The 20,790-nt window shown below is 39.2% G+C and overlaps 1 long non-coding RNA gene and 1 pseudogene across 3 annotated transcripts in view; both read right to left on the bottom strand.

The window, feature by feature from the left end:
* LOC147367093 (uncharacterized) overlaps window positions 1-20,790 on the bottom strand; it is a 349,455-nt gene that overhangs the window by 15,766 nt on the left and 312,899 nt on the right. For both annotated transcript variants that reach the window (XR_015169171.1, XR_015169172.1), the window contains exon 3: window positions 19,601-19,724. This is a non-coding gene — a long non-coding RNA (uncharacterized LOC147367093). The remainder of the gene's footprint in view (window positions 1-19,600; window positions 19,725-20,790) is intronic.
* On the bottom strand, window positions 7,358-9,371 carry LOC147367094 (peptidyl-prolyl cis-trans isomerase FKBP8 pseudogene; annotated as a pseudogene). Its single transcript, XR_015169166.1, has one exon. The product of XR_015169166.1 is annotated as a peptidyl-prolyl cis-trans isomerase FKBP8 pseudogene (transcript).

Here is a 20,790-nt window from a genome sequence, read left to right as displayed (position 1 = left end):
GGATGACAGAGGATGAGATGGTTGGATGGCATCATTGACTTAATGGACATGAGTTTGAGAAAGCTCCAGGAGTTGGTGATGGACAGGGAAGCCTGGCATGCTTCAGTCCATGGGGTTGCAAAGAGTTGGACGTGACTGAGCAACTGAACTGAATGGATGGGACTGGAAGTCATGATCTTAGTTTTTTGAATGTTGAATTTGAAGCCAGTTTTTTCACTCTCCTCTTTCACCTTCATCAAGAGGCTCCTTAGTTCCTCTTTACTTTCTGTCTTAAAGGTGGTATCATCTGCATATCTGAGGTTATTGATATTTCTCCCAGCAATCTTGGTTTTAGCTTATGCTTTATCCAGCCTGGCATTTAGCATGATGTACTCCGTATATATGTTAAATAATCAGGGTGACAATATACACCCTTGATGTACTCCTTTCTCAATTTGGAACCAGTCCATTGTTCCATGTCTGGTTTTAACTGCTGCTTCTTGACCTGCATACAGATTTCTCAGGAGGCAGGTAAGGTGGTCTGGTACTCCCTTCTCTTTAAGAATTCTCCACAGTTTGTTGCGATCTACACAGTCAGTGGCATTGGCTTAGTCAATAAAGCAGAAGCAGATGTTTTTCTGGAACTCTTGCTTTTTCGATGACCCAACAGATGCTAGCAATTTGATCTCTGGTTCCTCTGCCTCTTCTAAATCCAGCTTGAACATCCAGAATTTCTCAGTTCACATACTGTTGAAGCCTAGCTTGGAGGATTTTGAGCGTTACTTTGCTAGCATGTGAGATGAGTGCAATTGTGCAGTAGATTGAACATTCTTTGGCATTGCCTTTCTTTGGGATTGGAATGAAATCTGACCTTTTCCAATCCTGTGATCACTGTTGAGTTTTCCAAATTTGCTGGCATATTGGTTGCAGCACTTTCACAGCATCATCTTTTAGGATTTGAAATAGCTCAGGTGGAATTTCATCACCACCACTAGGTTTGTTCCTAAGACCCACTTGACTTCACATTCCTGGATGTCTGGCTCTAGGTTAGTGATCACATCTTCATGGTTATCTGGGTCATGAAGATCTTTTTTTGTATCATTTTGTGTATTCTTGCCACCTTATCTTCTTATCTTCTGCTTCTGTTAGGTCCATACCATTTCTGTTAGGTCCTTTTTTGTACCCATCTTTGCATGAAATGTTCCCTTAGTATCTCTTAATTTTCTTGAAGATATCTCTAGTCTTGTCCATTCTATTGTTTTCCTTTATTTCTTTGCATTGATCACTGACAAAGGCTTTCTTACCTCTCCTTGCTATTCTTTGGAACTCTGCATTCAGATGGGTATATATTTTTCCTTTGCCTTTTGCTTCTCTTCTTTTTCTATGTGTAAGGCCTCCTCAAACAACCATTTTGCCATTTGCATTTCTTTTTGGGGGGGATAGTCCTGATCACCGCCTCCTGTACAATGTCACGAACTTCTGCCCATTATTCTTCAGGCACTCTATCAGATCTAATACCTTGCATCTATTTGTGACTTTCACTGTATAATTGTATAATTACATACACTGTATAATTTAGGTCATACCTGAATGGTCTAGTAGCTTTCCCTACTTTATTCAATTTAAGCCTGAATTTTTCAATAAGGGAGCTTCCTTGATGGCTCAGTCAGTAAAGAAACCACCCACAATGCAGGAGACCCAGGTTTGATCCCTGGGTGGGGAAGATCCCCTGGAGAAGGAAATGGCAACCCACTCAATAAGGAGCTCATGATCTGAGCCACAGTCAGCCCCAGGTCTTGTTTTTGCTGACTGTATAGAGCTTCTCCATTTTCAGCTGCAAAGAAAATAATCAATCTGTTCTGGTATTGACCATCTGGTGATGTCCACATGTAGAGCTGTCTCTTGTGTTGCTGGCAGAGGGTGTTAGCTATGGCTAGTGTGTTCTCTTGGCAAAACTCTGTTAGCCTTTGTCCTGCTTCATTTTGTATTTTAAGGCCAAACTTGTCTGTTACTCCAGGTATTTCTTGACTTCCTAATTTTGCATTCCAATCCCTTTCAAAGAGAGGGACATTTTTTGTTGTTGTTAGTTCTAGAAGGTCTTGTAGGTCTTCACAGAACTGTTCATTAGCATTAGCATTAGTTGTTGGGGCATAGACTTGGATTACTGTGATGTTGAATGGTTTGCCTTTAAATGAAACAAGATCATTCTGTCATTTTTTAGACTGCACCCAAGTACTGCATTCGGACTCTCTTGTTGACTATGAGGGCTATCCATTTCTTCTAAGGGATTCTTGCCCACAATAGTAGATATAATGGTCATCTGAATTAAATTTGCCCATTCTCATTAGTTTAGTTCACTGATTCCTAAACGTCGATGTTCACTCTTGCCATCTCCTGCTTGACAACATCCAATTTACCTTGATTTATGGAGCTAACACTCCATTCCATTCATGGACCTTGATTATAGTGAGTTATTGTAAAGAAAAATCCAAATAGTTACAGAATCCAAATCATCAATCTTTTTATATCAAGATATTTTTAAAAGACTTGCTTTAAGTTTAGAAAACATTTCTACATCCTTGATTCAGATATTACTTTATATCCTCATTTTATATTAAATATATAACCATGTAACATCTAAATCTATTTAATTCTATAATACATATAAGATACAGTTTGTTTTTTGCTTTCCTTACTAATCAACCAAAATTTCCAGCACCACTTTTCATGTAAATTCTGCTTAAGTGTTATTTGCTCAGTCACGTCCAACTCTTTGTGAACCCATGAACTGTAGCCTTCCAGGCTCCTTTGTCCATCCAGTAGGTTGCCATTGCCTTCTCTAGGGTATCTTCCCAAGCCAGGGATTGAACCCAGGTCTCCTGCATTGCAGGCAGATTCTTTACTGTCTGAGCTACAGGGAAGCCCAAATTCTGCTTACTGTGCTGTTTTTAACACATGCTTAAGTCTATTTCTAGATTTTTACTTTATTTCATTGTTCTCTTTCCAACTCACTATTGTAACTGTTGTAACTATTACAACAATTTTAATATTCAGTAGTGCAGATATCAAATATATTATTGTTTCTAGGTTAATGTTTCTTTCTTGGTTATTACAGTGGGACGTATTTCATAATTTCGAAATCATTTCATCAGATATAGCCAAAAATTCACTGCACTCTTTGTGTTATATAATTTATGATACATTTGGGGAACTCTGACATCTTTCAAGCCTTGATTATCTGAGAACAGATTAGGTCTTTCCAATTCTTTAATTCTTTTAAGTCTCTCAGTAAATGTTTTATAGAAATTTTTTACATAGATATTCCAGATTTTAAGTTTAAATTGCTATTTGGAACAGCATATTTCCTTTATATATTTTATGAAGGGTTATTACTCATTTATAAGATCTATGTGAAGTTATATATAGCTATTTTGTGAGAAGTACTCTTATTGAACTCTGTTCATATTGTTAAACTTCAGAGCTTTACAGTCAAATCTTTTAGACTTTTCCAGGTAACTAATACTCCTATTTAAAAATAATAAGATCTCCAAGTATAATTTTAAATAATAATATAAAATTTAAAAATCCAGAAGAAACTGCTACAGTTTCTTTTATTTCACTGGATAGAAATTCCAAGGCAAAACTAAACATTAATAATGATAATGCTAGATTCTATTGATATTATAAATAGGCATATAGTATTTATCACAGAGCTGTCAACACTCCATCACTCGCAGTTCAACATGCCCTAGGGCTAGCCTCAAATTGAGACATCTATTTTCTATCTTGATATGGTATCCACTAGTCCTCTTAAGGTTCACTATCATCCTGGGATGTACCACAGAAGCATCTTCCCCAGAAATCTGACTCAACTGGAGTATGATCTTAAAGCATGAAAATGATATAAAATTACCTCAAACCATAAGCGAATAACTATCAGATCTCAAGGCACAGGCAAAATGACTTTGATTCTTAGAAAATCTAGCAAGGTAAGGGTACATGACATATGCCAGGTATAATTGAGCCAGGTGAGGCAAAGAGATGCAGTTCTCTGGACTCTTTCAGAGTAACCCTCATGGCAGCTTTTTCTTCTAGTCTACTGGCATCTAGTTTTCCAAGGCCATGTATTTATTATGAGGCCATTCAATGTTGAGGCTTGGGAATCTGAAACTCTAGATCCAAGGCCTATCTTCCTTAGCTTGCTTTCTGAGCGCTCATAACACAAAATCATAAATATCACACTTTTTCTGCCCTGTCTTGCTGAAGTCTTTTCCTTGTAAGTTGCCTAGACCGCTATGCATTCACCATTCAAAATGAAACTAAGCCTAATGTTTTCAGAATGAAGAGGAAATACAAAATTAATTTCTATTACTCTCCAATAGGTATTGGGTAAATCTATTTATAAATAATATATAAAAACAATAAAAATCACATAAAAGAAATTATATTATTTACCTCCATTTTACAGATATGGAAATTAAGACTTACAGGGATAAAATGCACTGTCAAATATCACTCTACAGTTTCTTAATTTTTGATATTTAGTGCAAATATTTGCTTCAGATTTTAGAATAGTTCTTATCACACTGAATATATATCCTACTTTGCAAAACCTTTCTTCATCCCCTGAAGCTGAATTTCTTAAATGTCCTTTTAGCATCAATTGAGATGATCACATAATTTTTTCACTTTCTTTGATCTCTTGATACGATAAATTATTTTAATAAATTTTATACTTTAAAATATTTTGCACATCTGTGACAAAGCCAACACATTCATGTTTTAATAAAATAGTGTATTTGTGTTGCTATTATTTATTTAGGGTTTTTTGAATTTCTATTCTTAAGTGAGCTAGCTATTTCTGTAATTCATAAAATGAACTGGGGATCAATCCGTCTTTTTCTAGACTTAATAAAATGTTCATAGCATATTATTTTAATACAGTCTGTATATAAGCTGTCATTAATTTTATTTAGGATTTTTAAATCTTTATTCTTATGTGAACTGGCTATATTTTGTGATTCAAAAAGTTAATAAGGGATAAATTAATCTTGCTCTAAGTTCAATAGCATTTTAAATAACATAGGAATTGCTTTGTTCTTAAAGGTTTAGGGAAAATCACCCTTAAAATATTCTTAGCCTTGTATCCTCCACAGAGTTAGTGCTTTAATAATCATCTCAATTTATTCCATAAGTATTCAGATTTTCTATTCCCACTTGGATTATTTTTAGAAATTCACTTTTTTCTAGTAAACTGTTCATTTTATTAAATTTGTCATATTAGAATAAAAATGTGTTTATGACATTCTTTCCATATCTGATCTTAGAAACATTGTCTCTACCAATTGCCCAATTACTGACCATCAGCTTTGTGCCTGACTCTGCTCAAAGCACTGAGTAATTACTAATGAACAAAGCATAAATTGTTACAGGCTCTTCAGGATTACATAGCCAAGTGGATAAGAACAATGGTAAATAAGTAAGCAAACAAGTAATTACAAATTGTTAGGCTTCCCTTGTAGCTCAGTTGGTAAATAATCTGCCTGCAATGCAGGAGACCTGGGTTCGATTCCTGGGTTGAGAAGATCCCCTGAAGAAGGAAATGGCAACCTACTCCAGTATTCTTGCCTGGAGAATCTCATGGACTGTAGCCTGGGGTTGCAAGAGTCGTACATGACTTAGCAACTAAACCACCATAAATGCTATGAAGGTAACAAAAACTGGGAGTAGAACTACAGGGTTAAGAGAGTTGTATGGGAACACCTCACTATGAGGTGACATTTATCCAGACCTGGAAGATTAGGAAGAACCAGCTCTGAAGGAAAGGAAGAAAGAAGTACAAGGTGGCTGAAACAGGAGAGGTTCCTGAGAAGCTTTTGGAAAACCAAGCAGGTAATGTAGGTCGTTTAATGGTTTTTGGGCAATTTCTGTTAAGGAGATTAGGTGCTGGCAATCCAATCAAAAGAGGAAATTATAACTAATTTTGCAAAGTTCTTTATGTAAAGTAGAGAACAATTCAATAATCCATATCCAAGAATGGGGTACTCTGTACTAAGCATCTTGTGGATCATGTTGTTGTTCAGTCTTTAAGTCGTGTCTGGCTCTTTGAGACCCCGTGAACTGCAGTACGCCAGGCTTCCCTGTCCTTTACTATCTCCCAGAGTTTGCTCAAATTCATGTCCATTGAGTTGGTGATTCTATCTAACCATCTATTCCTCTGTCGCCCCCTTCTCCTTTTGCCTTCAATCTTTCCCAGCATCAGGGTCTTTTCCAATGAGTCAGCTCTTTGCAATAGGTGGCCAAAGTACTGGAGTTTCAACATCAGTCCTTTAAATGAATATTCAGGGTTGATTTCTTTTAGAATTGACTGATTTGATCTCCTTGCTGTCCAAGGGATTCTCAAGAGTCTTCTCCAGCACCACAATTCAAAAGCATCAATTTTGTGGCATTCGGTCTTCCTTATGGTTCAACTCTCACATCACTGTAGATCTGTACACCATTACTGGGAAAACCATATCTCTGACTATTTGGATCTTTATTAATCATTGTAACCAGTTTAAATAATTTGTTTCAGTTTCTAGATTTTACTATTAGCAGTGTTTAGTTTATGTAAGAATTGAGCAGAAAGTACAGAAAGCTCCTATATAACCCCTTTCCTCCCACCCTCATTCACTCTTTCACTTTATCACCTCACACCATACCCCATTCAGTTACTCTGTACATCATTACTGGGAAAACCATAGCTTTGACTATTTGGATCTTTATCAATCATTGTAACCAGTTTAAATAATTTGTTTCAGTTTCTAGATTTTACTATTAGCAGTGCTTAGTTTATGTAAGAATTGAGCAGAAAGTACAGAAAGCTCCTATATAACCCCTTTCCTCCCACCCTCATTCACTCCCCCACTTTATCACCTCACACCATACCCCAATCAGTTTCTCCTATCATTAACATCTTAAATTAGTACAGTAAATTTCCACAATTGATAAAAGTTTTGGCAATTAAGAATAAATTATGATACATTGTTATTAACATCCATACTTCACATCAGGATGTCAGTGATACAGTGGTGACCATAGCTGCCTTCCACAGTTTACATTAGGGCTCAGTCTTTGTGCTTTACATCCTGTAGCTTTTAAAAAATGTATAATGTCATGACTCTACCATTACAGTATCATGAAGGATAATTTCACCACTCTAAAAATCTCCTGTACTCCATCTATCCAATCCTCCCACCTTCTCTCCCTCTAAGGCCCTGGGAACCACTGAACTTTTTACTGCCTCCATAGTTTTCCTTTTCCAGAATGTCATTCCATATGTAGACTTTTCAGACTGGATTCTTTAACTAGCAATATGCATTGAAGGTTCTTCCATGTCTTTCCATGGTTTGATAGTTTACTCTTTTTATCACTTCTGTTATCTGAATATACCACAACTTGTTTATCCATTCACCTCTTTTTTTTTTTTTTTGAGCGGGGTGGGAGGCTTTTATTTCACTGTGTGTGGGTGGAGGGGGTCTGGAGAGAGGGCAGCAGGCAGGGCAGGAGGGGCTGGAAGGTGGAAAGGGGCTGGGCAGGGGGAGGGCTGCCCCCAGGCCTGTTGGGAAGAGGATACTGGGACTGATCCCTGCTGGGACCTCACCCCGGGGGTGGGGTGGGAATCGGGTCTGGAGCAATGAGGGCCCCCTTGCTCCGGGCTGGATGTGAGGTCAGGGCCCTGCCTTGCTTTCCTCCAATAGGGCTCAGTCCCTCCTGCTCGCGGGGCCATGTGACCCCCAAACCTCACTGCCCCCGCCCCAGAGGAGGGGGCTAGGCCAGTTAGGGCAGTGGACAGGGAGCCTGGGGGTGTTAGGGAGCACAGGGTGGGGGTCCACGGTGAGTGGAGGGGATGGTGGCCACCTGGGCAGTCAGTTCCTGGCAGCAATGACCACAGAGAGAGCCACGCCCCCCAAGGCGACAGCAGTTGCCCCAAACAGCCACTTCCATGGGATGGACCAGGCACCCTTGCCAGGACACTTGGCAGGCAGCCGGCTGGGGTTGCCCAGCATCTTCCGGTACAGGGCGGTCTCCGTGCTCCTCTGGGCCGCATGCTTCTTCACCAGCTTCAAGAGCTCTGCGTGGATCATCTTGCTGGAAGGTTCCAGCTTCAGGGCTGCTCTCAAGATGGGGATGGCCTCACTATACTCGCCTTGCTGGGCCAGCACCTTGCCCTTGCGGAAGAGAGCCTTGATGTTGTCAGGCTGGTGCTCCAGCACGAGGCTGCAGGAGCGCAGCGCTGCGCCGTAGTGATCCAGCTTCAGCTGCGAGGCCGCCAGGTTGTTCAGACACTTCACCTTCAGCTGCAGGAGCTGCTCCTCCTCCTCGAATGTCATGTCCACTTTGGCACTGCAAGTGATGGCCTTGATGGCGAGGTCGTAGGAGTTGGCAGCCAGCACGAAGTTGGCCCGCTGATAGTGAGCATTGCCACACTCCCACTTCCGGCTGGCCAGGGCCACACGCTCCTGCCCCGTGAGCATCTCCAGGTCAGGCCCATCCACAGCAGTCTTCAGAGTCACCTCCAGGCACAGGGCCGCATGTGGGGGGATGTATGGGCTCCTGCTGCCCTGGGGGCCATAGCAGTACTTGGAGTCAGCAGTGACCATAGCCGTCTCCCCCACGTCCATGAGCGGGACACTGAAATCCAGGGCCTGGATGACGTCACAGTCGCCCAGGGTGAACACCAGCTCCGGCTCCTCCTGTACCCGCGTGCCATTCTCCAGCGACGTCTGCAGCCGCACAGTGACCACCTGGCCCTCGGTCGGGCGGCTGGAGCCCGGTGGGCCTGGAACCAGCGTCTTCTTCCTCAACAGCCCATTCCCCAGGATGTCCAGCCACTCGTCGGGGGCCGGGGCGGGCTCAGGCTCGGGTTCCATGGCGGCCAGGAACTCTCGGGCCAGGGCCCCGGGCTGCTCAGCCTCCTCCAGTGGGGGCTGCCCCACATCCTCAAGTGGCGGCAGTTCACTCAGGTCCTCCTCTTCTTCCTCCTCCTCGCCCTCAGCGTCTTCCACCCTGTCCAGCACCTTGAAGTCCTCAAGTGGTGGGACCCCAGCAGGTGGCGGAGCAGTGGGCTCAGGGTCTGCAGCAGAGGGCTCAGCACAGGATGCCATGCTGCTGGGGGGATGGGAACTGGCCCTCCCCCGCGGCCCTTCACCCTGCCTAGCAGTCGCAGCCCCTGTCGCGTCGGGCCCTAGACTAGCCCAGGCCCGGGCAGTGCTTCAGGCCAACGCGGCCCCGCTGGCGCCCCGGGACACGTCCCCATTCACCTCTTGAAGGACATTTAGTTGCTCCCAAGTTTTGGCAATTACTAATAAAGCTAGTATAAATGTTATTGCACAGATTTTTGTGCAGACTAGGTATTATTTTATTTGCACTGTCATTTATCAAAGAATTTTGAATATGTTTTTATTTTGGACTTCCCTGGTGTTCCAGTGGTTAAGAATCTGCCTTGCAACGCAGATGATGTGGGTTTGATCCCTGGTAGGGGAACTAAGATCCCATATGCTGGGGAGCAACTAAGTCTTTGCACCGCAACCACTGAGTCAGTGTGGCACAACTAGAGAGCCCATGCACCACGATGGAACATTTGCCTGAGAAAATGAAGATCTTGTATGCTGAAACTAAGATCAATGCAGCTAAATAAACAAATATTAAAAAAAACACACAGAATATGTCTATATTAAAAAGACAACTCTCTGTCACTGCTGTGCAGAAACTAGTGGTAGAGGAGGCACATGTGGAATTGAAGCTAGTAAAGAGGCTGCCTAGAATAATCTAGGTGAGAAAGATTTACAGCTTGGACCAGAGTAGGGCTGAGGAGTGAAGAGAATGCATTGGGTTATATAATATGGAAGGGGAATAAACAGGACTCTCTTAAATGACCTGGAAAACCATGATGGTGTGATCACTCACCTAGAGCCAGATATCCTGTAGTGTGAAGCTAAGTGGGCCTTAGGAAGTATTATTACAAGCAAAGCTAGTGGAGGTGATGGAATTCTGCCTGAGCTATATCGAATACTAAAAGATGATGCTATGAAAGTGCTGCACTCAATATGTCAACAAATTTGTAAAACTCAGCAGTGGCCACAGAACTGGAAAAAGTAAGTTTTCATTTCAATCCCAAAGAATGTTCAAACTATGGTACAATTATACTCATTTCACATGCTAGCAAAGAAATGCTCAAAATCCTTTAAGCCAGGCGTCAGTAGTACATGAACCAAGAACTTCCAGATGTACAAGCTGGATTTAGAAAAGGCAAAGGAACCAGAGATCAAATTACCAACATCAAATGGATCATAGAAAAGGCAAAGGAATTCCAAAAATAAGTCTACATCTACTTCACTGACTACAATAAAACCTTTGATCACAACAAACTGTGGAAAATTCTTCAAAAGATGGCTTTCCCGATGGCTCAGGTGGTAAAGAATCAGCCTATGATGCAGGATTGCATGCATGAAAGAGACTCAGGTTAAATCCCTGGGCCAGGAAGATCCCTTGGAGAAGAGCTCTGGCAACCCACTCCAGTATTCTTGGGGAATTCTATGGACAAGGAGCCTGGTGGGCTACAGTCATGGGGTTGCAAAGAGTCATACATGACTGGGCAACTAACATTTACCTGCCTCCTGAGAAACCTGTATGCAGGATAAGAGGCAACAGTTAAAAATGGACATGGAATGATGGACTGGTTCAAAGTAGGGAAAGGGATATGTCAAGGCTATACATTGTCACCCTACTTATTTAACTTTTATACAGAGTACATCATGTGAAATTCTAGGCAGGATGACTCACAAACTGGAATCAAGATTGCTGAGAAATATCAACAAACTTAGATATTCAGATGATACCCCTTTAATGGCAGAAATCAAAGAAGAACTAAAAAGCCTTCTGATGAGGGTGAAAGAGAAGAGTGAAAAATATGCCTTAAAACTCAACATTCAAAAACCTAAAGTCGTGGCATCTGGTTCCATCCGTTCATGACAAATAGATGAGGAAAAAGTGGAAACAGTGACAGATTTTATTTTCTTGGGCTCCAGAATCCCTTCAGACAGTGACCTACAACCATGAATTTAAAAGATGCTTGCTCTTTGGAAGAAAAGCTATGACAAACCTAGACACTGCATTAAATAGCAGAGACGTTACTTTGCCAAAAAAGGTCCGTAGAGTCAAAGCTATGGTTTTTCCAGTTGTCATGTTCAGATGAGAGTTGGACCACAAAGAAGGGTGAGTGCCGAAGAATTAATGCTTTTGAATTGTGGTGCTGGAGAAGATTCCTGAGAGTCCCTCGGATTGCAAGGAGATCAAACAGTCAATCCTAAAGGAAATCCATCTGGAGTATTCATTGGAAGGACTGATGCTGAAGCTGAAGCTTCAATACTTCGGCCACCTGAAGCAAAGAACTGACTCACTGGAAAGGACCTTGATCCTGGGAAAGACTGAAGGCGGGAGGAGAAGGGGACGACAGAGGATAAGATGGTTGGATGGCATCACCAACTCAATGGACATGATTTTGTGCCAACTCCATTAGATAGTGAAGGACAGGGAAGCCTGATGTGCTGCATTTCATGTGGTGGCAGAGTCAAACAGAATATTGGGACTGAGCAACAACAATTCAAAGCCTCAGGAGAAGAGGACTAAGGATCCACAGTGGACAGCTCCAATATTTGGAATTCATAAAGGAAAAGCAAATTTTGAAAGAAACAAAGGGAGGACTAGAGAGCTACAAGGGAATTTAGTGTAGTGGAGCATTATAAAATCCAAATGAAAACTGGTCTGAGGAACTTATCAGTTGCAAGCTGTGTGTATTGGTTTTTTCCCCCTCATTTATATTCATCCTGCTCGCTAGTTAGGAGCCATCAATAATTTTTCTTAAAAGAATCACTGCCTGATTTCTTTTTTTTTTTCTTTTACAGATGTTAATTCTTAAATTTATTTTAGTAATTGTTTCTGCTACAGTTTTGTTTCCCTTTACTTCATGCATTAAATTTTAAAATTCATGATCATTATTTGTTTAGTAATGGAGTAATTTAGAGAAATAATTTACTTTCGGATTATAATTTTTGACTTATAGGAACATTATGTAAACTAGTCATTATTATTATTTTCTAAAGAGTATATAACTTCATGTTATTCTTGACCATAACATATTTAAGAAAGTCTCTTAACTTTTTGTTTGTTTGCATTCTTTACTATCAGTGTTGTTACTTCTTATATTGCACTTTGGCCAGGTAATTCAGTCTTGTAAAATTTATAATTTGGGAAATTTCTTGAGGCCATGCTGTAGAACACATGATCAACTTTGTAGAAATGTTTAGGTCAATGCAAAAGAAAATATATTTTATTTGTCTAAGTTGTTGAGTCAGATATGTTTTATTAAATCAATATTATTGTTTTATTATTCATCTTGTGTTTTCTTAGTTGGATTTTTCCTACATCATCTATCAAGAACTAAAGGCAATATGGTAATATTTATGGTACCATCATAATTATGTCAGCATCTATTTGTATTTCTAATACTTTTTATTCACATTTTAAGGTATATATTATTCATCAAATAAAGTTCATGACATCCATACTTCACTGCAGATTATAACAATTTTTCAATGTAAAGTAAATAAGATTTAATGGTTATTTGCCTTGCATTTATACTCATTTAGTGAAATAATGCCTTGAAATCCACACTAGTATTAATTTAATGCCAAATACTTTATTCTTTTGCATTTGCCTATTAACTTTACAGGGCCATTAGTGTTAATTATTCCCTATAATTTTATTCTAGGTAAAGTTTTTATACAAAGTATAGAACTGATTTTCAATTCCAGTTATTTCTTATTAGTGATATTTTACCTCATTTCATCTATTTTCTCAAATAATCAATGACTTTTGTCTCGTTTTACTCTTTCTGTTCTTTTTTTGACATTTAAGAATCTTTTCTCTTTAACTTAAAAGTTATCTTTTTACAAGCTAAAGTTTTTTCTAAGCATAGTTGAACATTATTATTTTCTAATTATCAGTACCCATTGAATTCCTTATGTGAAAATATAAGAAAATTGTTTTTAACTTCTTTCCAACGATTTTCCATTTTAATTTTTATAATTGATTTTCTAGACCATTTTTTCCACACTTTATATTTTCTCTTTCAGTAAATCATATTACCATTTGTTATTCTATTTATGGAAAATTATTTTTAATGGTAAATTTATTTAGTGGTAAATTTGGTTTTAAATTTACTTCTGACCTTCCTCAAAGTGTGATCTCCCTATATTTAAGTTCTTTGTTTTCTATTCATCTCTCATCTCAGCTTACTGCTGTGCTTGGTTAACTTCCCCCCCAGGAAACATAAATGTCTGAACTACTTGCAGTAGTTCTTTGTTTCCTCCACGAATAACAGTTTGACTGGTGTGAAATTACTGGATTAGAACCCTTTTCCCAAGAAACTTTAATTCCATTGTCTCCGGTCTCTAATCCTGTTGTAGAGGAAAAGTCTGAAACACATCTGATAGTTCTTTTTATTATTATTTCTAGTTTGATGCTTCCAGGAGGTCTTTATACTTAAATTTAACCATTTCTTCAGACTATGCCTACAGGCTTCTCTTATTGAATGTATTTTTCTGATTTATAATGAGTCCCTTTGTTTCAGTACAAGCTTTTATTGGTCAGAATCATTTTTCTCTTTTATAGGCATTATGTTTTCTGTTATACCCATTCTGATCTCCATAAGTATAACCACCTCCATAGATACTTTGCCTTTTGAACCAGTTCTTCTGTAATCTAATTGAGTTTTTCAAATTTGTTCTCCAAACTGCTCAATTTATTTTCTGATAATATTAATTCTAGTCTTATACTTTATTTTCTTACCTTTTAGTAAGAAAGGTACTTAGATCCCTATCCTATATAATTCTCCCTATCTCTTCTTCCCAATTCTTCATGCCGATATGTCATTCTCTCTTGTCTTTAACATTTAATATTATGGGTCTTTAAATTTTATTGCAAGTATAAAGCACATGTTTACTTCTATAGACAATATTTTAAAACTGTGTTCTTTTCCTTTGCATCGGGATGTTATGTTTTACTCCTTCCAGGCTGAAAAATCTTTCTGTAAACACTTATTCCTAGTTTCCAGATGCAGTTTATTTTTCTCTGATCAATCTATTGAATGTTTGGGTGATGAGAGGAAGAGATAAGAGCAATATTTGACTGAAATTTTTAGAATTGGAATAAAAGATAATAAAAACTGAAATAACTGAATCTACAAAGGGTGTACAAATTTATGCTAAGGTAGATTGTATTTCTATATTTTCATTTTGTGAAAAGGTACAGAGTTGATATTCAATGGGAAATTTAGCATATATTATGTAAAATCAATAAAAATTTGTTAAATTTAATAGCCTTTGCTTTTCCAAGATTTGAGGATACTGACACTGTCTCACATTTCAAACAGCCTGTTAAATTCACAACATCATTAGGACATTGAGAGAGAGCTCTGTTAAAACTCTTTTACAGATGGATAAAGGGAGGCTCAGCTCTGACCAGTTGCTTAAGATAACATAAGTCAATAGAGAAGCTGGGTTTAGAATCACAAAGCCTATCTAATTCATGCAGTTAAAAACAAAAATCAATGAAGGAGTTTAGTGATTTGAAAATTAAAACACCATGGTGCTATCTTTAAGAGCTGGAAGCAAAATATTGATTCATAAATCTTCTCCTTTTTATGTACTCCTATCAAATAATGAGATTGTTATTTTTCTTAGCAACAACGTGTTCAGAAATGGGAAATGCTGAGCTGCATTATTCAAAAAAATTCAATTGAAAATCACATATTAATTTTGTGAATTTGTTCAAAATAATAATGATTCTGAGTATCACACAACATGGAAAATATAACTGTCTCTAAAGTGTGACATGTACAAGGAATTCCCCTTAGAGTTCACTAAGGAACAAAGCAGTATGTAGTAATAGCAATTCTAGCAATAAATGGAGTAATTAGAATGTGCTTGGTAATAGCTGACACATAATTACAGCAATCACATCAAAACTGAATGAAAATACAGGAAACAGAATAGAGATCTGATCTTCCTATTAAGAAGAAATAAAATAATAAATTATATCTCATGCAAGAGGAAACTCCTTATTCCAAATGCACACAGGCACTCAGACCAGCCCATTCACAGATGTTTGTGGCTGGTTAACTGCTTGACTGTCCTGGGCGTGAAACCTTTTGCTCCCTGGCTCTGCACAGACACACGTTTTGGGGGAAAGGCCTGACTGGTTGGCTTCCTGTTTATTAACAGAATTTTCTAGCTCTGAGGCACATGGTTTGCCCATGACAATTTAATATAAATTACTTCCACAGGTGATCAGCTGTTCCTCATCTCCTTTGAAATCAGAGAAAGAAAAAAGAACTTAAATGTGAACATGTGGGATCTAAAGGAATTAAGAATCACTCTGACAGGGAGCTGTCTGATCACAGGAATGTGTTACTAATTAGACTGTGACACTGGAGAAATATTAACTGAATTGGATTGAACTCCATGAGGGTAGATGTATATTCAGAAATGTTCTTGGCTTAACACTGCTGGTAAAAAAAAAAAAAAAAAAAACGATTCTAACAATATTTTGCCCAAAAAGAGGTAGGTGTTCTACCTATAAGCACTACACAAATAATAAGTAATTATACTGGGAGAGAGAGGGGAAAAAAGACCCAGAGCTTTAAACCCTGCAATGATGAGAAGTGATCCTTGTATTTTAACATCTTGCTACTCAAAGTGTAATCTGTAGACCAGGAGGATCAGCATTCACTAGAAGTTCGTCAGAAATACAGAATTACAGGCCCTATATCTGTTGAGTCAGAATCTTCATTTTAACAAGATCCAGATATTTGTATGACACCTGAGTTTGAGATGCACTGATTTAACAGATTCATAAACCACCAGAGGGGAAGAAATCTTGGTTAAGGTCTTATCTAATCTCTTTTTTCAAATGTGAACACTCACCTAAGTTGCATGGCTAAAAGGCAATTGAATGTCGGATAACTAATTAATGTCAGAGTTAAATCTAAATCCTAGATAGTGCCCTGTCCATGATCCATATTACTATCCTCCAAATTTCCAAATACCCAACAAAATGAAAAAAATCTGCTCAATTAGCCTGTTTCCTAACTCCTCCCCATTCGATCCTATACTAGTATTATAGTCCTGAACTTGGTATTTTTTTAAAAAAAATTCTCATAAACAAATCTCCTGTCAAAGAATAAGCCTGTTAACAGGGCAGACTTATGGAATGCCAAGGTTACATATTTAAAAGATCTTCTCTCTTCCAGTCATTACTGATGCAATCAAATGTATAGTAAGAGATTGCTGGAAATGATTAAATGTGTTTTATTTTAGATTGACAACTGCAGTGGAGAGGTTGAGAGAAAGGCAGGAAAACCAGGGCAGGTGGGAGGGAAGAGCAGGAGTCGAGCGGTGGCACTGCGGTGACATGCCTGTCTGACATCACTGGCTTAACATTTGTATTTCAGTCCATCGCCTGACTAATAACACTATGTAGTGAAATAAAGCACCCATTCTGGAGGTAATTGTTATGTGGTGGAATATAAACAAGCCCCATTCTGCAGTATATTTACCAGAGTGCATATTTACGAGTTGGGTTTAATTAAAAGTCGGGAACACTAGAGCTATTTTTTAACTAGATGCCTATTATCTAGTGTCAAATGCTTGGTTTTAATCACGCATTTTATATCATCGTGACCTAGATCACTGCCTGTGACATATGAGATAGTGTGTTGTCTTTCCTGAGAAGATGTAGCAGGGCTTGATGGATGTTTTCTCATTCCTAACCTCATTACTACCAGCTTCCCATCCATCTAATAAAACGCTATGATAGAGAGTGGGAAGGTGCTATAAATCATAATATTCCAGCCGCTTCCAGCAGATTCATTAGAAATGCTGACTATATATCTCACAAACAGAAAGTCAACACACAAAGTAGGTTGCTGCTTCTCCCCAGGATCAAGACATCCTGTTCCTTACCTCTCCCTCTTCCAGTGGAAAAAGGGTTCCTTTTAAATGCCCCCCAAACAAACAAACAAAAAAAGCATTTAATGAACGACTGCATAGCTTTCTGTTCTCACATGATTTATCTAATACAGAGTTGATAAATACTAGTTTTAGTCTTGTTAGGCACGGTTTGATCATTATTATCCTGGTTGGTTGGAAGAGCTGTTGACTTCTAAACGTTAAGAAAACTAAATCAGTTAAGATAGATTGGATCTCAGAGCTTGGGTCATTATTGTTTTTGTCCTGAGAAAGAAAAGGACTCTGTGTCTCCTTAAGGTTGAGGTGGAATTATTGAAGAGGTAAATGAGCACTCTGACATTATCACTTCTTCAAGGTAGTCAGGCATGATACCTTGGTAACGTTCTTAGCTCTTCCCTCTTTTTCAATCATTCATATGTTCATTTATTCAGCAAACAGGTCATGAGGACCTACCATGGGCTAAGCCCTGTGTTAGATACTAGTTTACCATCATGAATCAGACATGGCCTTCCCTCAAGAAGCTTGCACATTAAATGAAAAAATAAAGGATAATGGCAACACATTAGAGGAAGTCCTGATCCAGCCTGGGCAGGGTGGTGGTGGTGGTGAAGGCAGGCTTCCAAGAGGATATGAAACCTAAGGTCACGAGAGGAGAGGACAGGGAAACTGTTCTAGGAAAACAGAGCAGAGCACTTCAAAGATTCAGAGCTATAAAAAGGGTATGATCCAAGTTCAGCACAGCTGAGACCAAGAGGTGCAGGGAGTGAGGGAGAGGAAGAAGTTTAGATGCAGTAGAGGCCAGACCATGAAAAAGTCCGGTATGCCTTATAAAGAAATTTAAGCTATTCTGAGAGCAATGGGAAACTTCTACTGCTGCTACTGCTGCTAAGTCGCTTCAGTCGTGTCCGACTCTGTGCGACCCCATAGACGGCAGCCCACCAGGCTCCCCCATCCCTGGGATTCTCCAGGCAAGAACACTGGAGTGGGTTGCCATTTCCTTCTCCAATGCAGGAAAGTGAAAAGTGAAAGGGAAGTCGCTCAGTCGTGTCCGACTCTTCGCGACCCCATGGACTGCAGCCCACAAGGCTCCTCCGTCCATGGGATTTTCCAGGCAAGAGTGCTGGAGTGGGGTGCCATTGCCTTCTCCATTCTGAGAGCAATGGGAAACTATTAAACACTTTTAAGCCGAACAGTGACAAGGTGGGTTCTCCATTTTAGAAGGATCACTCTTGCAATAGTGGGGAAAAAATGGTAGGAGAGACGGGATGATGATTAAGTCAGGGAGACTACCAGAGGGCAAAGGCAGTAACAGCATGAGATGTGAGACTGGAGAAGCCTGGAAGTGGTTGAGAACTATTTATGAGTAGAGACGACAGGACTAGTGATTGATTTGATCACCCTAACCTAGCTGGTCACCAAGTCTATTAGTTCTTTTTTCAAACTAAGCATTATACAGCTACTCCCATTTGTTCCCACAGATACTGAAGACTCTTTCCACAATGATAAGCCCTGTGCTATATCGCGACTGACATCTATGTCTGGGCTAATCTCTCTGGTCGCCAACCCATGTTCTACAACCTAATAAATCCTCAGAGGCCTCTTCTCTATTCTGCAATCTCCAGTGCGTGTCATGCACTTGATCACCACTATGTACAGCACTATCCTCAAAGTTAAGTGAATATCTCAATCACTGAGATGCTAGGGTGTGGAGCCTGTGGCAAATGAAGAAGCCCAGTCCCTATCAGGATAAAATTTCTGATTTAGATATGGTATGGTATCCATAAATAAGTCTTATAAACAAACATCCAAGATAAAGTTCAGAGCTATATCCTGGAATTCATGGATCTCTGTAATTTCTCCAATATATACTGATACAGTGGATATTAGTAAACTGTCCTGATAACCCAGTCTGGGCGGGGTGATGGTGGTTAAGGAAAGCTTTCAAGACGAAGTATGCTGTCCTGATACCCACTATAACTTACTTCTCTTCCCATATCACTTTTATGTTTTTCTATGGCTTGGTTTCTTAATGTAAAAATGACTGATAAAATCATTCCCACATCCATACCTTCAGACATATTGTTCTGTCTTTACCTTCTGCTTATCTATATTCTATCAATATATGCAAGCTCAGTTTCCACATCTGTAAAGGAGGGTATGGAACAGATTAAATGACATCTAAGTTACATTTTAACCTCACTATTCTAAGACTCGTTTTAAATTCTACCTTTCCTTGAACCCATCCCTGATCACGTCAGCCTTCACTGACTCCTCTTTTTGAACTCAGTCGGTCTCTTTTTTTTTAACCCCAGGCAAATAAACTATTTTATAAATAGACTCATATCAGGTCCTAGCTTGATTCTTTATTACCAGTATGATATAGGGCAAGTTGTTTCATAAACTTCAGCTTCCTTATCTGTAAAATAAAAGTTTCTGTCTTGTAGAATTGTTGCAAAGATTTAAAGATAATCTACTTAAGGCAATTAGTAGAGTGTTTGGAATTTGCTAAAGGCATTTTATAAAACTTAATAAAAACCAGAGTGACAGCTTACAGTTCAGCATCTTGAAGACAGAGATGGAAACTTCTTTTATATTGTTGACCACTTCCCTCACTCCAGAAGCTGACACAGGATAGCATCACACAGGAGATATTTGTGGACTGATACTTATGGTACTCTAAAAGAAAAATAAGTAGGCATAGCAGAAATGAATCTTAGTACACAAACTCAGGTATTTCAGAATTATCATGTACTCACATTTTCTTAAGATCATTTTAAATGATTCATCCTCCTTTATTGAAGGAAATTCAGTGTCAGTCATGATTATATTCCAGGAGGAAAAATCCTAGGGTCTTTTTAAACACAAGAACATCAGGGAATTTTCACACTGTTCCATACTGGTCACTACTGAAATGCCCAGTGACCCAGCTCGTATGGTTCCTGTAGGTCACCAGCAGCTTAGTTTCTTCTCCGCCTTGCATTGAATAGTAGGCAACTGGACTAGCTACAGTTCATGCCTGAACTCAGGGTACAGTTCCCAGTGTTTTACTTGGCCTTCACTTCTGGGATTCTTTCATCTTCCCAGGACTTTGCCAGGAGTGAGATATGAGCCCCACTCCAAAAGGATCAGATCATTCTCTTTTCCCGTGTCTGTCAAAGGGATTACCCCCCTGTACTCTCTGCTATGAAAGACAGCTCCCTCTCTTACTTTCTTGGCCACCTAATAATGACTTTAATAGGGTGCCTACATAATGACTTTAATAAGTTTAGGATTTGCTTTCAGTCCTACTAAAAAAAAATTCTTTGAGGCAGGGAATTATTAAGGACCTGACTGCCTGTGTGAAATAAGAAAAGGAAAACAAATGAAAAAATAATGAGCCCAAATTAATATTTTAATAAACTATCATTCCCAACAAGAGTAATCAATTTGCCTGAACACTGAAGGATCAAAGCACAAAATAAAGGGATGCTGGAATGATGACAGCATATTCCTTTCGTGAGTCAGACAAGACCTTTCTCTCTATAGTTTTGGCATTGGGTAAAATAATGGGCCTTTGGTCAAGACTAGGATTCACTCTACCACCTTTCCAAATTGTAGGAAATTTTTTGATGTTACAATGAGAGTATTATCCATGCTGGCAAAGCACATCTTGCCTCTTGAAAGAACAAAGGCTCAGAGAGGCCATAAAAATTGCTCATAAGTCTTTGTAGACATCAAAGGACTCTTACCAACAACATGCAGA

Source organism: Bos grunniens, chromosome 8 (assembly GCF_055505025.1).
Source record: "Bos grunniens cultivar Pamir isolate PY7600 chromosome 8, Bosgru_T2T1.0, whole genome shotgun sequence".
NCBI lineage: Eukaryota > Metazoa > Chordata > Mammalia > Artiodactyla > Bovidae > Bos > Bos grunniens.
This window is presented reverse-complemented; position numbering and strand designations above follow the sequence as displayed.